Genomic DNA, 21,235 nt, shown 5'->3' with positions numbered 1-21,235 from the left:
GTAACTTTTAGAAGAGCTGATTAGTCATCTCACTATAATATTTATCGAGGAACTGATTGAATACTAAATACAGAAAATTTATAGGTTGATATTATATCCAAGAGAATGGTGTCTTTCGAGTAACTGCAATTGGTTTCGGTTGAAAGAGACTTAAGATCAATTGCTCTCTGGCTAATGGATCGGATTTAGGAACATCATTACTATCAAAATGTCCAAAAACAGGTGGGTATATCTCTCGAAGGTGTACCAAAACTCTATCCACAGTATGAAAAGTCAGTCTGTTCACAGAATAACCAATTTATTGCCTTCGTTTATTTCATACTATAAAATATTAATCGCGCGATTGGAATAGTGAAAGAACACACACACATTTAAGCGACCAAAAACTAAATGCTAAGTTGAGGCACAAAAAAATGATAAATTTGAAAAAAATGAAATTAAATCGAAAACTATGGCAACTATGTGAAAGAGCTTATAAGCGCGCCACATACTGCGGCAATGAGGCATAGTGAGCAGCAAACTTATGTGCGTGTGTGGCAAACAAATATGTCAAACCACATTGTTGTGGTTGCGGTCGACGGTATGCTAATACACACACACACACATGTGAGTCTATATATAACTGTTCCCACCAGCGCACAAACAAACAGCGATAAATCCATAAGTACAAACCATAACCTCAATTATAGATGTCGACGTGCAAGTGATTTAAGAGCGTGCGCGCGTATTTGTTAGCATGCGTAAGCGTACATTTGCAAATTGGTGCACATATAGCCTGTTTATATATATATATATATAGATGTATATATGTATGTGTACTGTTGGTTGTGGCGCACAAACAAAATTTCCGTCCACGCTTTGATAAAATCACAACGAAATTGCGACGACCGAAATTTATCTGCATTATTTACAAATTGTACAAGCCAGCCAGACATTCGGCGTGGCGAAATTCAAATTACAGACAAACAGTCGCAGAGGACATATGCGAACATTTGCATTTGTGAAGGCATACATATGTACCCTGTGGTAAAATCTATTAATTAGGAACTACTATGTCACTAGTAACAAACTAGTCTTCAACTGGTATAATCTGTAAGCCCAACTAGGCACTAATTTTTTATGAAAGTATGTGCTAACTGCCTTTTTTCATAAAAAGAACTGTTTTTTTTTTATATTAATAGCAGACAATCCACAGATTCTCGCATTTCAGTCAGAATTATACCAGATTTAGACCAGTTTTAGCTATATCGACTTTGTATGTATAAATTTATTGTTTAGAAACAATTTTAAAGTGAACGTTGATGATTTTTTATAGTCCTCCGTGTTTTTGTTGTCAGCCTATTGCTATGCTCTTCAATCAAACTCCCAAAAATTTGGTATAACTCGCTTATTTTATTATATTCTATTATTTTCAATTTAAAACTGGTAAATTTCTTCTAAATTTTTCTACATGGTTAATATGTGCTCATGGCTAAACTAACAACACGCAGACAGCAATGAAATTCAACATAAATTTTGGCGAATTTTGAAAATGAAATTTCTTGCATTTTCGACGAAAATGTCTATCAACGCGATTAGGCAGGCTTGTAGGGTTAGCACGACCGTGGGGCAGCGTTTTAGGTAAACGGTCTGGCAATGTGCTTTACTGCAATACGACATTTCTATTCGGCTCACCGTCGCCCGAACATCGGTTGACACAAATTGTGGCTTGATTTGGTTATGCTGATTTTATGCCTTTCGCTTTTTATTGAAGGTCCATTCGCTATTTGTTTGTTTGGAGGGCGTGTGCAGTTATTTGCTGGCTGATTGCGTTGGTTTTTACCAATTGTCGCAGTAAATATTATTCTTATTTGATTCATGGAACTTAAACTATTATTTTCTGAAAGGACGAATTCTAGATATGTACAGCTGTTCATTTGCTTGCGGAATAATCAAGTGACTTCTTTAAACATATAATTATTCTCAAATTATAAACCAATAAAATGGATTTGACTATAGGTTAGGGGACAATTTTAAGACCAACAATCTGTTATATCCGTCAGCTTTTATTCAGCTGCACATTCCCCTGATCTATTCGTCCATGTATATCTATACTGAGACTGCTCTCTCAACCCTGAAAAGTAATCCTACTTGCAAGCCAATCAAGTTTATGAGTAGTAAAGCTCATCTTCCCGTTTCGTAATGTTTCGTTAGAGATTTATTGTGCTGTAACATAATTACAAAAGTTATTTTAGTTCACGAAACTTGATTTAAATATCCCCCACACCTTTTTTATTATTTTTTAGCTTAAGAATGTACTAACTTATACCAGCTTAATAGTAATTAGAGCCAAAAATAAAGACCACATTATTTTTCTGCAACCGCCGTAGTAATAATAACAAAAAAAAAATACCGTAATTAATCTGCGCAACAGAAATTCTGCAGAAAATTGGTACATTCTGGTGTGAGTTCAACCCCACGCCCCAGCGATTTCCATGCCAATGCGCTCGACTTGTGATGGCAACGAAACGTTGCCGATTTTACACGCCTGCCACGCCACCCAAAACGCGGCCAAACGCTGGGGTACACACATACACAAATTCTTTTAATTTTTATTTTCTAAGTGTTTGTATGTAGAGTTACGTGCGCTCGTCTACGCGCTATAATGAGCGCTATATTGCCACCACTGCCAAGCATAAGAAACCACAAGCAACGCGTAAAATTATTTAATCTCCGCCGCTTTGATACGCATAATCTAACAGACAGAAATTTCGCAAGAATATTAAACGCCGCAGCGAATGGGGAGCCGCAGCAGCCAAGTGGCGGCGAATTCACAAAAAAACGTGCTCAAAATATTCGCGCATACAAATTAAATTAATTAGTTGTGGAGCGTAAATCGTGTGGAACTGTCATGTTGTCATGCTACAACAACAACAACAACAACAACAGCAACAATGAGTGTGTGCAAGTGAAATGTTTTTAACACATGAGTGTGTCTTCCCCCAAAATCGACAACATTGTTTTCGTGTCTAGAAGAGTCAATTTTTTTTTTCCAACTAAATTTACATTTTCGTATTTTCGCATTTTTTTGACTTAGGTTTAATATGAGAATGATAAATATAAAATTTTTTTTTTTTTATTTTTTCTATTCTATTGCTTATTATTAGGCGCTACACAACGGTTTTTGAGTTACTGGACTTCAGATATGCTCCTTGGAGAGCGAGAGTAAAACTAAATGAGAGCTAAGTCACACTTTTATCACAACAACTCTGATTTGAAGAAATATTTTCACATACTATAATTTTTGTGAGAATTATTTGATTGATTTGCTGTCATCATCCCATCTCGAACAAGTCAGAACATATATGAAGTGGTCATCAAATATTCCTCAGTAGAGAGTGTTGCAGAGAATCGATTAATTATGACCAATTTAGAAGCCCACTTCTTGACAGATTTAACTCTCTCTCTTTTTCTCTGTCAATCTCTCTTCACAACAGGTCTCATCTCAACAATAAATTTCCAAATCTTGGTTTCAATCTTTCAGACGAGGATGGGTGGTGGTTCAAAATTTCCTATCTCCTAATACTTCACTCATATCTCATTTTCTCCTCTCAATCTCTCTCCCTCTCTCTTTTTTCCTCTCTCTCTCTCGCTCTCTCGCTCTCTCTCTCTCTCTAAAGTTGTACCAATAAGCGTTTGACAGGAAAGAGCGTGTTGATAACGACTTGGAACAGATTCGTTCCTGTCTTCTACAATACGCACCGAGTACGATTCTCTTATCCATAAGAGTAAATATGGACCTGTTCCAGCAGAAAGCGTTCTATGATATATTTTTCAAAACAAATTCAAATATCAAGCATTTTTGAATATTTTGACAACTGTTTTGACAGCTACAATACTTGGAAACTCCAATCCTAAAAAACACCCTTTATAATATGTAAATTATAATGCAGATATTTAAACGCACATAAACACTGACACTCATGTCTACATGTCGCGCGCAGCAGCAACAAATATTGTCTTACGTTAATCTTTTCATTTTGTAATTTATGATGTGTCGCGCCTATTTTCAGATTTATGCCCCAAACACTTGGCGTCGTTTATTACCTAATCTCTCTCTCGGAGTGTGTGCGTGCGTGTGTGTGCATTGCAGGAAATTATGTTTTCTTATTTCTTCACCACCGCCATTTGGTGGTTGATAATTTCGGATTTAAATTTTTATGCGTCGCAAAGCGCTTTTATGCTAATGCCAGCGAGCAAGTGCACATAAACACTTAGAAACATGCAAACACGCCTTCACGAATATGTTTTCAAGAGCATAAAATATTATTAGATTTTCGCTGCTGTTCTTTTTGTGTTTGTTGTTTTCATAAAAATGAGCTAATGAAACCGCGGCGCATTAAAATCGCTGGCAGACGCTCGAGCAAAACACAATCCTCCGTCGCTGAAGAGTTGCATGAAGCGCCCACATACGAGTACTACTACGTGCGAGGGGCGTTGAGAGAGTGTGTGTAACTATGGCACTGCAATTGCGCCCTGCCGCTGCTGTGCTAGCTCCCTAAGCCTTTTATTTATGTGCTTCGCTGTGAGTGTTTGTCTGTATGTGTGTGTGATGCTTGTCGCCAGCCCAGCCACAAACTGCTGCGACTGCGATGATTAATGAGACAATTTTTATGACTTTTTTATTACTTGCCACAGCCGTCCCTCCCCGTCCATGCACTGGCACTGCAGCTGTGGTTGCGTGGTTGCTTGGCTGTCACAAAGTGGGGCGGGCGCTGGCGCGTGTGAAGTGTGAAGAACAATTCAACATCTTTGGCTGTGCACAAAGAAAACAAACGAAAATCTCCTAAAACAAAAAAGATAAATGCACTCATGTGCTGGGGTGCCGCATAAAACTGTTTGCCCTACATGTTTCTGCATACGAACACATTCATCTATCTACATATACATACATAGAAACATATGTATGACGTGCTGTGACATTTATGTGTCAAATGAAAAATGACAGACAAGCACTCAGCAGACAGTTGAAAAAATGCGAAAAACTTGAGGGGACTGATGTGTGTTTACTATTGTTTATTTGTGAGTGTGCTAGTATTTGTGCAACAAAAATTGCCTTTATCTTTAAGTGGTCGAAAACAAAGAACTAGATATTGTACGAGTAGTGATAGTTTTTCACAGCTTAGAAAGTAAATACATTGCGATGAGAGAAGTTCTAGTCCGTCCAAGAAAAGAGCATTTTCTTTTTATATATGTCTAAATGTATATTTTATGTAAAATTCGGGAAGATATGCAACAAAACTCTTCCGGATGCCTCTAAAGTCAGCTACAACTACTTTCAGAATGCTACTCTACAATATATTATTCATAAAGCGGTCTTTTCGATTCGCCATTTCTCAACTTGCTATCCCTGAGCGATGCTCTCTTGTCATGAACCATACATATAAAATAAATAATAAAGTTAACGAGTTAAATTCGACCAAAAATAATATGCGAATCCATCTTTATAGTGGTATAATCGCTTTAAGACTTTGCTAAGAAGCTTTGGTATAAGACTTTTAATAAAATATAATTTTTTATAGAAAATGTAGGTAACTAAATCTGGTCGAAACATTGATGTTCCCACGATATTATTTTTCAAGAAATAAGCCTTTCTCCAGTGAAATAGCGAAGCTCAATACAATTGTATAAGAGCCTGAAATAAAGTTAAATGGCATATGCTAATAGTCTATTTGAGCAACTGGTATAGTGTGTTCGATTCGCTACTCTCTAAAGCTTGGCGAAACAAAGAGAGCTTAAAAGAACGCTAGAAGTTAACTTAAAACTGAAGAACTAAGCGGTTAATTGTCATATTTAAATGCTTCTATTTCGAACTCGAACTGGTATAAATGCTTGTTAGTCTTCTACAATGGATTATGTCAGTCCACATGATTTATACCAGTTTTGTATTCAACTTTATATTCTATTTACATTTCTTTATGCAAATCTACGTAATTTATACCAGTTGTTTGTTCAATGCGCTTCGAATGAAACTTCTGATCCACCGAAATTGTTTGCAGTTATATATAATTTTTGATACAACAATACTATCTTCTCGCTGGAAGGAATATATAATTTCTTTTCCATACTAATTTGTCATTGTGTTGAGTATTGTTCTTTCCTCATAAGGACCCAGCGGAGCTCACACCAATATTGACAATATAAATGCGAAAACCAGCAGCAACATTTTTCTGCCTCAATCAACGCGCAATTGAAACGAAAGGCTGACTGGTGTTTACGGTGCCTGCTGCTATTATTATTATTATTGTGTACGCACTGTGGCACCCCTCGCGCGGTAGCAACACCCTCTGTGGCATGCCACTCATTCGCACAAGAAGTGGCAGGCTGACTGTCGCGCAATGATTACGCAGATGAGCGATAAGCCAACGAAGCACATGCATACATATTTATTAGTGCCTCTGCACCAAAATATTTGTCTTTCTTATACTCCACCGTGACATTTGTGACAATTGCAGAGTGCTGCATGCATTATTGCTTGCTTCATTTCTTGGCGCAAACAACAACCGAAAGGGCAAAAAAAATCGAAAACACATATGCGGAGAAGACTCACTGTGTAGCCCGCAGGCCTGCTACTCTCTCTCGTTGTTGAGTTGTTGCTGCCTTCATGCAACATGACTGCGAATTGATGATCTTATGCGGTTTTGTTGGCAGACAGACGCGCGTCGACATGGCCCCGACAAGCGGTTGAAACGCGAAGATTTATGAGCAAAGAAATCAGGTACTTGATGAAAATTACAAAAGGCAACTAATAATTTATCAAATGTTGCAAACACACACAGACACACACACATGCTGATGTATATATGTATATACGACATATATTAGGAAACAATGCGCAGATGATAAAGTTGCTGATTGCGAATTGCTGATATGTTTATATGTGAGTGTGTGTGTGTATTTGTTTTTGCATTCGTTACATTCCCCCGTTTGCAGCAATTTCTTTTGTATCGATGTAATGCCAGAAACGTGGCAACAATTTATTACGCAAGACAAAAGCAGTTCGTGAATAATACAAAAACATGTCATTACCGTAATGTGTAATGATTCTAATGGCAATCGCCCAAAGCTATTCCAATGGGAATTCAGCAATTGTTAGTGTTATTAGGTATAAATGCAATTATGTAACGAAATGGTTAGCGGCAAGCTTTAAATTGCTCTTAATAAGTTTAATATTTGATTAAAATTATTTTATCAAAAATTTTATTTCACTCAAATATTCCATATCCATTTAATATTTGCTTATAATATAGCTTTTAGAGTTCCGATAAGGTATTAATCAAAGTTATTTGCCACAATAGTTTCTTATGATGACAGGATTCCAAATATACATATATTGAGTATTTCACAAAGATATCCGATATTAAGAAATATCTGCCATCTCTGAGTATACTCTTATATATTTACTAGATCCAACTCGTCGACAGATTTACACGCTTCTGAGTTTTATAACTTGTTTTAGGTGTTTTAAAACGTTTGTAGTATGGATAGTAGTTCCTTTTGAACGCTTCGGGCCAATTTTTTACATATCTCAAATGTTGAAACCAGGAAACATAAAGCTTGACAGACAGACATTAGAAGTTCCAAAAAGATCTACTAACGTCTAGGCTTAGATGGGACCTCAGATCAATACTCAATATATCATAATTCAGCAAAAAAAAAAAAATAATTAGCCCTTGACTTAAATAAGTATTCCTATTTGCTAAAGGGAATCTCATTTATCGCTCTCAACTTTAGTCACATTGTTAAACTAGGTCTCAACAGATTTTTTAAGACCTCAGTCCGTTTTATAACATAAAAACCTAAGTGGTAGTAGGATTCGTCTAGCCCAGAGTAGATCGCAAAAGATACCTTGAAAAGTTAACTTGTTCTAGCTATGCGCACCTTGTCCAACGAGCATGCTTGCGGAAAGATTCAAACATTTGCCGATATGTCATAAAATCATCATGGAATTATATTTTGTCTCCTCAACAGATTTGCGTTTGGCTCAAGGCGCTTTGTCATGATATTATATTATATGAATGTTTCACCTATCGTGACAAATGTCATTGAAACATCTCGAGATCGGACTTCAACTATTCAAGTATATCCTCGTGATCTTCACCCTCACTAACAAATTGCCACCTAATAGCCCTCACGTATTACCTTTTTGTACAGCTAAATTAATTTAATATATTAAGATTATAATTGAGAAAACTGTTTTTACCTTTCGCACAGCTGGCTACTCGATTAAGGATCAGCTGTTATACAAATTATTTGGCTGTTCTTAAGAAGTTAATATTTTATCAATAACTACAAACCAATTTCCAGCGTAGACAACTACCCGTCGAGTTGTTCAGTTTCAACTCGATTTGTATTCGATTAAAAATTAATACAGTAAAATATATTTTTTCTTGCCTATGGTAAATCGATCTAAATCAACGCTTTAATCAAGCAAAGGCCGGTTAATTGATCAATTAACTTCTGTGAGGAAAAGGACTATTATAAAACAAAGACGCTTCTTGAAATGCTTTTTGTGGAGAATACTACAATTATTTAGTTATAGCATTAAAGATAAGAGAAGCTGTTGCACTGAAATATCGCCTTAAAGTAGAATAATTTGGAACTATTAATCAAAACCAGACTCAAACTCTAATATAAGTATTATGAATAACCGCTTGAATGTGGCAAAAACTTCGAGTGATTCCAAAAATGTTTAATTATTCCCCAGCAAGTTTATTAATCATTCTCCCATTTAATATTTGTCAATGCAGTCAAGTATACGCACGCTTTATTATGCTCGAGATAAAGCCATTATCTTTTCGAAGCGAAAATGGCATATGTAATTAGCAATAACTGTGTTGGAGTGTGTTTTTTGAGTTCTGTGTGTGGCAATGCTGACGCTGTTTAACTGTTGGTGGAAAGCTAATAAAACTATGCAAATTATAACTGATTTCCCCAACGGTTTGAATTTAAGCATTTATACTTGCGTAGATTTGCTTTTGCTTTTGTTCGTGCTTTTATTGCGGCAATATCCGTATCTTTTTGTGCGCTGCCAGCGAATATGGAGCGCCACACTGAAATATGGCATTTTATGCACTGAAGGGGGTGAGTGGGTATGCGAAAGGGAGGTGTGTGACTCACATTAAATTCATGTCCCTGTGGCAAGCTGTGGCACCCCCTACACTCTGTTGACAAACCCATTCTTTCAAGCGCTTGCATTCCACACACGCACAGCAAGTATTGTCGCATAAGCGCTTAACAGCGCCTCCCACTGTATTTCCTCGCCTCTCTGGCAATCTGGCTTTTATGTATGGTCGGTATGCATATTTGCAACAACTATGCATTATTAATAGTGCTGTCATAAATTCAAGAACTTTTTCAATAAGGCAATTTAACACAAGCAGCCCAACACAAAGCAAGCGAACAAATGACCGCGCCGAGGGGTGGCGATGGCGCCAAGGGTGGAGGGCGGTGAAGCGCGCTGTGCAGCGTAGCGGATGCACCAAATGAGTCCAACTAAATCACTGTGGTGTAATTAGTGTTAGTTTGCGTTGTAGTTGGCCCAGACAAGCGCAGCTTAGCCACAAAGAAAAGCCAACAACACGCATACACAGCGAAGAAGAAGGAGAAATGAAAGAGCGCGCAATGTTGCGACCGCACGTAGGAATACACCGAAATGAATGAGGAAAGTCGTGCACCGAGTTCCTTGTAAATGAGTGTGCGTGTGCGGTGTGTGTTTGGCAAAAGTCAAATCAACAGAAAATGAACGAGTTGGCGCAAAGCAAACATTAGCGTCAACTATCAAAAGCACAGACGCAAAGGTGTCGGTGATGCCCGGGCAGCCGCAGCCAAAGCCAAAGTGCATCACCCGCACTGTATGGATGTGCATGGCTCAGCGCTGCATTTAGCTCAGCTCAACACCGCGCGCCCCTCACACGCTTATTTGGTTAGTTACTAACCACCCGCTGCTGTTGCTGCTGCTGCGGGGTTATTGCGTGGCTTGACGAGCTTTATTGCAAAACTTGCTTGCTTGCTGATGACACTGGCGTCATGCGGCGCTAATGCGCGCCAGTACTCACGCTAAAAGAAAGAGTGAGTGGCAGAGTGAGAGTGCTAGCATGCTTAACTCGGTTAGTTAGTGGCAGGGGGGCGCTCGGCGCACAGCACAAAGTTATGACTCGAAGACTAGTTGAAAAAGTGGCCGTTATTCGTAGTTCATAGTTATGCCATTTGCGTGTACTTCGTTCGCAGTTTACGAGAATAGTCATTATGGTCGCAGAAAGCATAAAATGCTCAGCTCAAGTTTATTACTCACGAAAGCGCTTGGCCTGCGCTAGCTTATGATTAAGTTTTTTGTTCACCATTTATTGCTGCTTCCTTCTAACAACTTTTTATTACTGCAAATCCGTTGTCGCTGTGACAGTGGAAATTTATAATGTTTTGAGCGTCATGCGATGGAAATATTAATGTTTCAAAATAAAACTTAACAAGCTTACAGCTTTTTTAACTAAAAGCTTTCAAAAAGCGCCCAAAAAGCTTGCAAAATTTAAAAAAAAAATGAAAAAATTTTTTATTTTTCATACAAAACGGAACAATTATTTTAGAAAAAAATGCTTTAAAATTGTTCTCAATTATTACAACAACTTCTAGTGTCCACATGTTTATTAGTGCTACAATTAGTCATCTTTTCATCTGGCTTTTGTAAAATTTATAAGAGTGAAAAAAAGTTTATATAATCCCGTTTCCCCGAGAATTTCAGCCTCGCTCTCTCACATCAAAGCCGTCTGTTTTCAGTTAATTATTTTGTTTGCAAGCGCCAACATCAAAGCCCCAATGTTGGCGGTTGTGTTGCTTGACAGCAAGCAGCATTTTTGAATTGTAATTGTCAGCTTGTCAAGTACTTACATCAAGTGTTTGGTAAAAGCGTTCACTTGTGACAGCATATTGCTTTATTTGCTTCGAAAATATAGAGAAGGGAGCATTTATTTTGAAAATATGGTATTTGTATGTTTCTCATCACGATATGCATCGGGTACTTCTCTGAAACTAACTCGTAAACTATTTTGAAAAAAGAAAATTACTCAAATTTCTGCAAGCTATATATTTTGTTTGTGATATTGGTTGATGCTATTTATTATAAAAATTCTTATTTGTTAAGAAGAAGAATATTTAGATATTACTACGAAACACACAAGAAAGAGCGAGACACATATACTCGTATATATAGAGTTAGGCCTACAGTGAGCATCGTTAGATCATAAAGATCTCCCTACAACGAGTATTCCATGAACTACTACTATCGATAGCATAGAAAAGGTGTCATTTCACATTTTTTCTATCATGAAAAACCCAATTTATTTCACAGAACCTCCTGGATATATACACCAAAAAATATCATAAAAGGAAGTATCAGCGGCAATTTTAATTCAATTTATTCTGTATGTATACTAAATATTAAGCATGTATTTTATTAATAAGAAGATTTTACACATCCACTACCTACAAGGCAATTGCTTCCTCCTTTGTGTTATTAAATTTTGCCACCATAATTTTATGCAGAACTTCAAACATATTTATTTTTAATCTTTTCCTGGATTTCGCGCTTTAATTGTCGTTACAATTCCTTTGAAGTGCGAATATATTGCAGTCATGTTTTTAATTGGCATTTCATGCTAACCCTGCGCTGCTGGAAGACTCAGCAATGTAGGCGCGCTGACAGCGACGAACTCACCTATGTGCCATATGCTGCTGCTTGATTCGATTTTTCATTGTCGGGTAAAATAAATGTATGGACATGCAGTCTGTATTCCATTTGCTGCACTTATTTCGTAAATAATATTCAATTAATATATGGTTGCTGGATATAAATACAAATATACTCACCACAGCCAATCTTGGCAGACTTGAATCCACTTCAGTTTGTGGCAGGTCTGATCTCGTATGAACATTATACATATAAATAAATCGGTTTTTCTGATTTTTCAATATTTCCATAGACACTTTTAGCCTGTTCTTTCCAAGAATAATGAATATTTAATAAAATATATTTATATTAAAATTGAATTTTCTTAAATTTCGCTTAATTTTATTCTGCGTATATTGCATTTATTACGCCGCGTTGTTGATTCAATATTTTCGTATCGATAATGCTGGCTCTTTGCTTTATTTTATTTGCGCGCATACATGTATAATAATTAAGTTTATCTGGCTGCGGACAATATCATATTTCCGCTCGAGTATTTTGCATGCACCTTCTGCATGAGCGCGTTGCATATTTTTGCCATTTAATTAATGCGCCGCTCGCTCGCTATAGCGTCGGCTACCTGGTGGAAATGCAGGCCATGCATAGCCATAGCTAGTTAACGTCACTTGGGTGTTCGAAAGAAAAACGCCAAGAGGGTGTTGTATAAGAGTGATTCTTAAGTGGTAGTAATAGTGAGGGGAATCATAAAGATATTGTTTGAAGTGGGTCTAGACTTGTCTTTAGTTTTTCGGAGAAGCTTTTTGAATATAACAGTTACATTTTTCGCATACACTTTTAGGTTACAAAGTCAAAAAGGTTATGTTTATTCTTCTTCGATTCACCACTTCCCTGCTCGCTAAATTTGACCGCTGCTGGCTTATAAAGAAGTCAATAACATATTTATTTTGTGAATTTCGAAACGCGAGAGTACACTGATACCTGATAACTGATCGCTATTCTCTCTACATTATGCCAGTCTGTCAGTTTTATACCAGTTGCTTGTTCTATACGCAACTCGCCAAAGGTTTAACCACTTGAAAGTTCATAATTTTATAATTTCTAGTTGACTTATTACCAACAGACATTAAAATTATTATCATTACTTTAACGCATTAATGGAATTACATTACCAAATGTAATCAAATGAACTGGTATAAAATATTAATCAAGTAAAATGTCAGCTATAAACAGTACTTGGGCGCCACTTTTTGTGCATCTCAGTGCCTCTGTGCCGCAACCTAGATCCATTAAAACATTTTTTTATTAATACGCATATGCGCTTATTTGCATACTCATAATTTTGCTCAAATTTTTTCTTATCAACCATTCCGCTGCGTTGTGCTGTGCGCTGTGCGGTTCAATGCGTTGCGCTTTTTGCATTTCGTTTCCTCTCCTACGTTTGCGGTGCGCGTAGCTAGGGAGCTATAGGAGCACACTCAAACAGCCGCTAGTGCACTTATTTTAATATGCGTAAGTACGTAAGAGTATTGCAACTGTGCATGCGCGCGCTCCGTAATTGTAATGGCAATTACAACAGCGCTATGCAACAGCATCAGATTACCGCATGCCAGAGAGTGAGTCGTATTAAGTTTGTTCATACGTTATGCTCACTGGTTTTGCTTATTTCACTGCATATTTCTGCGCTGCTAAAGCAATTTTTGTGCGTAAAATGCAATTTTTGGTCTGACGCTCCACTCGGTTCTTTTCTTCTTCCGCTGACTTTTGCTAGTTATGAATTCGCTTTCATATTTTTTGGTTTTAAATATTTCTGCGACGCTTTACGCTTTACTTTCTGCTATTTACAGTTATGTTTATGTGCTTTAATTTGCGCTGAGTCTTAAGCTATGCTGCTGGCAAGATATTGCATTACTGCTGCGGTTTTTGTAATGAAATGGGAGACAGGATCTCAATAGTCGACAGTACTTGTGTCGGTAATGAAACTGTCTGTCAATATCTAGATAGCAGAAGCTCTTAAGCGATGACACTTCTGATACATGATCTTACGAAAATTAACTCAGGCCGATACTAAAGATAAGCAGTGGTATATATTTACGACTTATAGTATTTCTTTGAGGTTAAGACACTAACTAGTGTTGACTACTTTAGAGAAGGATTACTGGCTGAGTACTCTTCAAAACTTTTTTATATATTTTTAGCTGATTTTCTTAAGATTTTATTATATTATTTAGTTTAGTATAAAACATTATTTACCAAATTAATTGTTATTAATTCCCCGGAACGTGCTATCAATAATTTAGCAGTCAAATTACGACATCTCTGCGTGCCGAATAAACATGCCGCACATGAACCTTTCAACTCCATCGCAGAAAGCTGCACTATTGTGTGTCGCACTTGCCATAATTTACATGGAGAGCCAAGAAAATTTACACAACAACACCAATAACAACAAGCAGCAAGTGCTGCTGTGCGTGTGTATAAAATATACTTTTAATTGTCATGCGGCAACAATTTGCAGAAAAAGAGGAGTGAGAGGAGGACAAGAGCAGTGAGAGCAACTGCATTTTACATGCAGAAATTATTTGTATGTAATTTTGTATGTATGTGTGTATGGCGCTTAAAAACTACGAAGAAGCCAAATTTGAAGCAAAAATATCTCTCAAAAAATCGTAAAAAAAAAGTTTCGGGATATATGAGTACGAAAATGCAAATGAAATTCCCATTCGTATGCTAATTATCGCCATGCAGGCATGCAAATCTATCTGTGCGAGTGTGCGTGGCTGTGTCTGCGTAGAATACGTAAACGGATATGTTTATTCATATCGCGATTGCGCGCGCTTCCTAACGCATACATATTAATACATATATCTGCTCTTTCCATTTGCAAAATTCAATGTTTTTGTGTGTGTGTGTTGCCAACAAATTCCCCAGCGCAATGCAGTTGAGTAGCTGAATGTCGGAAGCAAGTGAATACTAACAAAATCGCGCTACTTCACATATACACAGCAGCAGCAGAAGCGCGCCGCGGCATAGAAAACATGGAAAATATTTGCTAAGCGCAGCGGCGTCCATACATGCACGCATACAACAAATACACAAGCGCGCATAAATATCGATGTAAACTAAAGCGCCTAAGCATACACACACAGGAATATATATCTTTACATATGTATTACTGTGAGTAAGCATGTGTGAGTTGCCTGTAGGAATGCCGAGATATTAATGCAGCACTTTGCTTTTGTTGTTTCCCCATATTCGCCTCATCTCTTTACTTTTTGTTTTGCTCGTTTCTTTCCAACTTTTCATACACATGCACACACTTTCAAACAAATGCTTTCATATCAGCAGCGGCACTAGTACTTTACATGCCCACACCAGCCATCAGCTACCACTAGTCTGGCAGTCAGTCCCAGCGCTGGTGCTGCGAGTAAGTGTTCGGTATGTTGCAGCGCACAAAGTGCTTGCCTCAAAACAAGTTGCATACTTCGACTAGCTTGTAAATGTTCGCTTTCAAATTCGTATTCACGAGAGTGTGTGCTAGTAGATTTAGTGCTATCTAATTTTTTTTACGCAAAAAATAAAAAAAATAAAGAAAAAACATTTCCCGCGTGTGCATATGAGACATTTTTTTATGCAATTTTTTTTACTCTACAACTTCTGCAAAACATTTGACAATTTTCGTTATTTCCTGCAGGAAAAAGTTGGCAAGCGACTGCTTACAAGCTGCTGCATTGCCATTGTTACAGGCTTTTACATATTCCTTATATATATACATATATATATGTATGTAGTTATAGAGTGCAGAGGCATGTCTCTGCTTGAAATAACTTAGATTACAACGCAAATGTCGGCAAATAATTAATATGTGTACACTTGTTGCAGTTGTTGTTGTTGTTATTAAAATGCAAACACTTTAATTAAATTGCTTTTAAACTTTGAGTGAGTGAACTGTGCCTCATAGACCAAATGTTATTAAAATATATTGTGGAGTTGTCAAATTTGTTGGTGTTGTGGCAGCGCTTATGCTGAGGTGTTTAAAACATATTAATTTCGTGCGTTAACTTCGAAACAGCAAACATTTGAGGTGAGTTTTAAAATTTTAATTGAATATATCAGAGAATACTTTGTTTTAAGAGGAGATAGGATTCTATAATAATCTCCAGAGGTCCATTGTCATCTGATGATGGAAATAAATGGTACTAAAGAGAGTAGACACGTTTTAATTAAGACAAGACAAGCACAAAATACCGCAAAAATTAACTAAATTAGCTAGGAACTAAAGGCTACTTTATAACTGGTTCTTCTGGGGTAGGTATTGAAGAATTTGTCTCTAAATTACGAAAAAATATGGTGAATGAGTTGGAAACTGAGTGAAGGAGCACATAACTAGCAGACTCATAAACTGTGGACAGTTCTAAGTAGGAATTATTTCGCCAAGGAATTGTAATAAGAGAAGGGATAGCACTACCACAATAGAGGACCTGTGTTCCATCTATTTTCCAACAAAAATGGGTTTCTAACAGTGGTCGCTGAGGGAATTAGCAAAATCTCGTCGCACTACTGTACTCGGAAGGGTGTTCTTTAAGGGGTACCCCGTCACGATTTTCAAAAAATCAATTTTCTTTTTGGATTTTCGTTAAGTGTAATATCTTAAAACTATACTCTGAAAATTTGAAGTTTATCCGATAATTGCTTTTAGAGTTATACGACAAATAACAAAGATCGCTCGGACGCTCCAAAACGCTCGGGTGAAACTTTAAATGTGTTTTTTTCTCAAAACTATGTTTTTTGAACTGCTGACAACTGTAACTCGAAAACCGCTCGGTAGATTTTAATGAAATTTCTACAGCTTTTAGAATGCATAATAAACTCAGGTCTGAACCAAAAATTTTTTTTGCAAAAATTTCGTATTTTTAAGACCAATTAACTGTTGATTTTTTCTCGAAAATCTAGAAAAAAAATTCCTGAGGCCGCCATTTTGTTAATTTTTGAAAAAAAAAGTTTCGTTCAGGATTATCTATTTATAAAGCTAATTTTTTTATCCGACTGATTTTAGATGAATCTCCAAGGATTGTCACCGCAAGGACCTTTTTTTGAAACTGGGTCAACACAGACAGCTATAACTTTGGCAATTATAAATGTTTATTTTTTTTTTTAATTTTCGTGACTTTAAGTCAAAACATGGTATAATAATGCCATATTATTACTTTTGTAAAATAACACGATTTATTAGCAAAAAAAATTACTGAAAATTTTAATTTTTTTCGTGTCTCTGACTACCCCTACCCTTAAATCAATTAACCTCTCTGTACCGGTTTAAAAAGTAGCAAAATCGAGAAAGACTCTTGTAGACATTTCTGCAAACGGAAAGCAATGCAAATGTTTATGAATTATAACTGCGTAAGCCTGATTCCTGGTCAACAAACAACAACCATTAAATAAAAAAATTCTTCGAAAATCCAGAACTTAGTTTGGGTTTTAAAAAATGTGTTTTTTGGAACAAAAAATTACGATTTTTTTAGAACACATTTTAACCTTATAAAGCACATGATTACAAAAAATAAATTAATCAAAAGCAATTTGGGTGTAAGCCAAGTTCAAATTCAGAATATTGATGCCTTCACCGGCGTGTGCCTGGGCAAAAATACACGTAACAGCTGCTCATTAAATATTTTCTATTTTTCCATTTCTGTAAGTAAACATAAATAATCCCATAAGTTGTGACATTCGAGCGGCGCTGACCGGACTACTAATGTGTATTGGAGGTGAGTGCGTGGCGCTGGTGAATATCGCAGGCCATGACACGCCGAATTGGGGACGTAGGTGGCGTTGAATTCGCGTGCGTGATTTTATTTAAATAAGCAATTTTATTATTTATTTTGCTCATTTCCTTCGTGTGCGTCGAAACGAGTGCTCTTGAGTAGAGCAATGAGTGCGCAAAGTTGTTGCTCCGAAATTACTGCTTCGCATGCTTCTATGGACATGGGAATAGCAAACTTTTGCTAGTGTTTGTGAGATTTATGTGTGTGTGTGCGTGTTGAATCTGCTTATGACCGAAAACTTTCCGGCTATTTGCTGGAAATTTGTTGCTTCTACTGTTTCCGGCTTTTATTCAAATTGTTGCTGTTGTTGCTTGCTTGCTGTTATGCAATCTATACATATTACTACCAGCATATTGTTGTTGTTGTTGTTGTTGTTACAGCTACTGCTCGTTTTCACTCCTGATTCATTGCTATTCGCCTTAATTGTTGTGGTAAAATATTTCATTTTGTTTGTTTACTTGCTGCCACAGACACCCACACCCCCGCCATGGCATATGTTTAAGTGAATTTGCATGCGCTTCGGGGACCACACACACACACACACTCAGAGCGTGAAATGAGTGCGTGTTAGTTTAGCTCGGGTGTGTGTGAGTGGTTTCGCATTAACATAATACAATAACAAATGGTTGTAATAATGGCAACCAGTAAACAAGTGAAATTTGTGTGCCTTAAGTATTTTCGCTTACCACCCCCACTCCCACTACACTTCCTGCTTTCCCACACTCTTCCTGTTCCTGCTCCTGTTTCACTGCGAGCGTTTAGTGAGTCGGAAAAGTAGCAACAGCAACAGCAAAAGCAATACATCTACCACAAATGGCTGAGGCGTCTGGTCCATATGCACTATACTATAAGTTCTTGTTGTTGTTGTGTTTGTTTTACCGTTTATGAATATTTTGGCTTTCTGCTGTGGCCAAGTGCTACGCTCTAATCTGACAGGTGAAATGGATTTATAGCGCCAACAACAAGAACAATAACAACAATGCCGGTTACACTTTGTTATGTAGCGCTTGAGCGCTCACCCTCCAATAACACAAGAACTAAATGCTTGAGACTCATATATTTGTATGTATGTATGTGTTGTTGTTGTTTTTGCTATTGTGGTTCCTTTTGAGGCTGTAAGCGGACTGACAGTGTGATTTATGTGGCTTAGAAATGGCAAAACAGAAACATGACTAACATTTAAACGCAACTTTTACCATTTCCATTTCGACTAAAGAATTGAAGAAGGGTAAAGAGAGGAAGAGCGTGGAAAAAGAAGTATAAAACTGGCAAAAATCTTTGTAGTAATGAAAAGCACTCCAATATAGTTGTGACATGACAATTTGAGTGCGACAGCGGCGGTTTTGCGGTTTTAAAGTAAAATGGTCTTATCTTGAAAAAAAAATAGAAAGAAGAAGATGGAAGAATACGAAAAATTAAAAAACTTAAAACCAACTCAAAAGAAAGGTAACAATCCCATGGAAATAAAATTGTATATATAGGTACTCTCTCCACCATTTAAACTGCACCTCAGTCAGGCATCGTCATTTTATAGCGGCAAACAATTTAGGCTGCCACCTGATGGTAACCCCTCGCGTTATTTATGGCGTTAAGATATTATTTATTTTTCATTTATTTAATTTTTTTTTTATTTTTTTATTTTTTTTTTAATTTCTCCATTTAATTTATGCTTTCTACAAACATTTACATAAATATTTTTTAACTAACCAAACAATTGTCCTAAAAGTTCCTTAATTAAAAGTGTGACCACAGCGCAAGCTAATAAATTTTGTCGCCTTATTTCTTTGCAGCTTAACGGTTGACTTGTTGTCACAACCCAAATCTTCGGCGCGTACTAAGCCTTGGCCTACGCAAGAGCGCTGAGAAAAGGTAAGTTAGTACTTTGAAACTTCGCAATTTATCCAAATCTCTTGCTTTCGCTTGTTTACTTCCTTGTGGGATTTTTAATTAATGCCGCTAATTTGTAATCAAACCGACGTAAACAATGAGCGCGTGTTTAACGGTAATGGAAGGTTTTTTAGAAATCACAGATTGTTTAATGGACGGCAAGTTTTATGTTGTCAGTTCTAAATTAATTTATATTTATTAGAGGTGCTTATACTTTACTACCACTTATTAGTATAGATTTCAGAGGACATTTTCTTTGTCTACAAAGAGTTGGTACAGCTTGTGGTATGAACGACAGGAACACAGAAAATAAGGGAAAAACTGTTCGAAAGCCTGATCATATATTTAAAAAATTTCGAAATCGGTTTATAAGTTTTCCAGGACCCAGATATTGAACATGAGGACCTCAGTACTTGCCTAATTTTTTAACGAAAATTTTGGTAAACCTTGCAGACATTTTAATGCAATTAAGAAGAAAACTTTTTCCACTAATAATGTATATCGTATCTGTGACTAAACTGGGTATAAACATCCCCCAGCCATCATATACCTGATATAGGGACTTACAATATTCCGGTGGGACGATTAAAATGTTAAATAACGTAGGAAAATTAAGTAAAATATAGACCTGGATATAATGTAGTGAGTGAAATCGGTACAGGAATTACACTTGCCCCCAAATACTATTGCTTCCGCCGTTTTCCAATAGATGTCTCTAGGGTCAAGCATCGATTGGTCGATTAAATCGATTAAAACGTTTTATATCGATCTTGGACATTTGTGTCAACATTAACCCAACAAAATATTTGTAGAGATCTGTTGTTGTTCCCAAACTTATTCTCAACTGAGAATATCACTTTTTGAGCCGAATTCTTGACATTTGCACGGAATACACATGCTGCCAGAAAGAAACCTTAAATTTACAAAAAAAAAAAAAAAACGGCGGAGGCAAGGTTGTAGACCTAATATATAATGTTTTCGTTATTTTATTGGACTTTATGCCGAATGTATGACTCAAAATTTGTGTAATATTAATAAAATTTCGTGAAAACTGTTTCTTTAGTATAGACCATCCCTAGCCAATATACTTAGTATAGTCATGAAATCGATCAAGACTTTGGCCTAGTCCTCATACAACTATTTTAACAAGGTCTTACCAGTACCTGAAAATGTTTGCAGTGAGTAATGGAAATGTCAATAGTATATAATGTTCGGTTAAATTCAAACTCAGACCTTATTTACCTTTCCTGTTGCAATTCTCAACATTCACTTTTTCCTTCGAGATAAATGGGACCTTTACAAACTTTAGGTCAAAGTTCAAACATCCCCACCAACACTACTACAATATAAAACGCTTACCAATTTCCTTTCTCCAATCGACGAATCTACGATCTCCGAGTATGCGGCTCTCATTTTTTTACATGTGTAAATTTCGTGAAACTTTTTTAATTGACTTTGCAACTTTTTAATGATAAAATGCTCGCCAATTGCCAAGTGCCCACGTTGGCCGCTAAACTCTTTGTTTTTTTGGGTGTGGCAAGCTTCATACTAATACAATTAAGCATGTTGCTACAGTATCGGCCAACTTTAGGCCGAGTGCGTGTAACGAAAACGAGTTGCTTTTGGCAATATTCTTTTCTCCTATCAAGTCTGCATGTTGCACAGAAAGAGATGAAGTAGTAGAATTAGCAGCAGTAACTGAAGTATATAGCGAAATATTGGAAAACATTTACTGCCATCAGCCTCTGGTCCAGCAGTTGTTTAACTTTTTATTGCCTTTCGCATTTCAAATGCATACACTTTCGGG

The 21,235-nt window shown here is 36.8% G+C and overlaps 1 non-coding gene across 1 annotated transcript in view; it reads left to right on the top strand.

Annotated features, from left to right (window-relative positions):
* Positions 1–21,235, top strand: part of LOC105213071 (uncharacterized) — a 105,368-nt gene that overhangs the window by 54,372 nt on the left and 29,761 nt on the right. The window contains exon 3 of the transcript XR_008470456.1: positions 19,332–19,410. This is a non-coding gene — a transcript (uncharacterized LOC105213071). The remainder of the gene's footprint in view (positions 1–19,331; positions 19,411–21,235) is intronic.

This window comes from Zeugodacus cucurbitae, chromosome 3, assembly GCF_028554725.1.
Source record: "Zeugodacus cucurbitae isolate PBARC_wt_2022May chromosome 3, idZeuCucr1.2, whole genome shotgun sequence".
NCBI lineage: Eukaryota > Metazoa > Arthropoda > Insecta > Diptera > Tephritidae > Zeugodacus > Zeugodacus cucurbitae.
The sequence above is the reverse complement of the archived record's forward strand: the minus strand, read 5'-3'. Positions and strand labels throughout refer to the sequence as shown.